Raw genomic sequence first — 1018 nt, forward strand, 5'->3', positions numbered from 1 at the left:
GCCAGAGATGCTGAGAGCACTTATATCCTACCTGAGACTTTTATTATCTCTGGTTTACAAATGAAACCTCCACGGGCAGACCCCAAGGAAGGCAAACTCCAAGGGGGGACTTTATTTCTAGCCGAGCTTTAGACTGCACCTTAAAGCAGAACAGGATGCATGAAACTGTTCTCCGGGGTTGCCCGCTAGACACAGAGGGCAGCCTTCTCCTCCGACCTGCATATTGGGTCAGACAGTTTGCAAGGAAATGTGTGCATGCATATCCATCAGTGCTCGATGAGGTGGAGCCACAGAAAGATCTCAAGAGAAAGTGCATTTGCCTCCAAACCTAGCAAGGAGCCCTGGCAGGGGCGAGGGAGGGTCCCAGGCCTACTTGCCACATGGGAGAAAAGGAAGCCAAGGGAATGTCTCGGCATCTTCCAAGAGTTCATGCTCTGGGTCAGCTTTCTCTCCACACTGCATTCAACAGACTGACAGGAAAAAAGAGAAACTGTACCCATCTCCAGACTTCTTTCTGCCCAGGGACTCTGCCCACTGGCCAAGATGACCCGCCGAGTACCTGGGCCTCTGGTTACTCATATTTCTCTTCTTCCTCCTCTTCTTGGAAAAGAGGCAAAAAAAGAGGGATGTAAGGGAAGAGTGTGGACATAGGAGCCCCTCTTCCAGATGCCCTTAGAATTCTTTTGACAACAAGTAAGAGCGTTAAAACCGTCGATACCTTCCACATCAGTGATTTCATTTCTGGGAATGGTTTCTAAAGAAACAACACCAAATAAAAGAAGAGGTTTATGCACAGACTTGTTTAGTACTGAGTTATTTAAAATAGGAAAAAAACCCTGGAATCCACACAAATGTCTAACAATAGGAGGATGATTAAGTAAATTACATACATGAATTCAGTTTAATTTATCCTAGTCATTGAAAACGTTTTGAAGGATTATACTAAGATGGGGAAAAATCCTATGTTAACTAGATAAAAAAATTAAGATTTAAGTTTTATATTCAGAATGACTGGCAA

Source organism: Pteropus vampyrus, unplaced genomic scaffold, assembly GCF_000151845.1.
Source record: "Pteropus vampyrus isolate Shadow unplaced genomic scaffold, Pvam_2.0 Scaffold16, whole genome shotgun sequence".
NCBI lineage: Eukaryota > Metazoa > Chordata > Mammalia > Chiroptera > Pteropodidae > Pteropus > Pteropus vampyrus.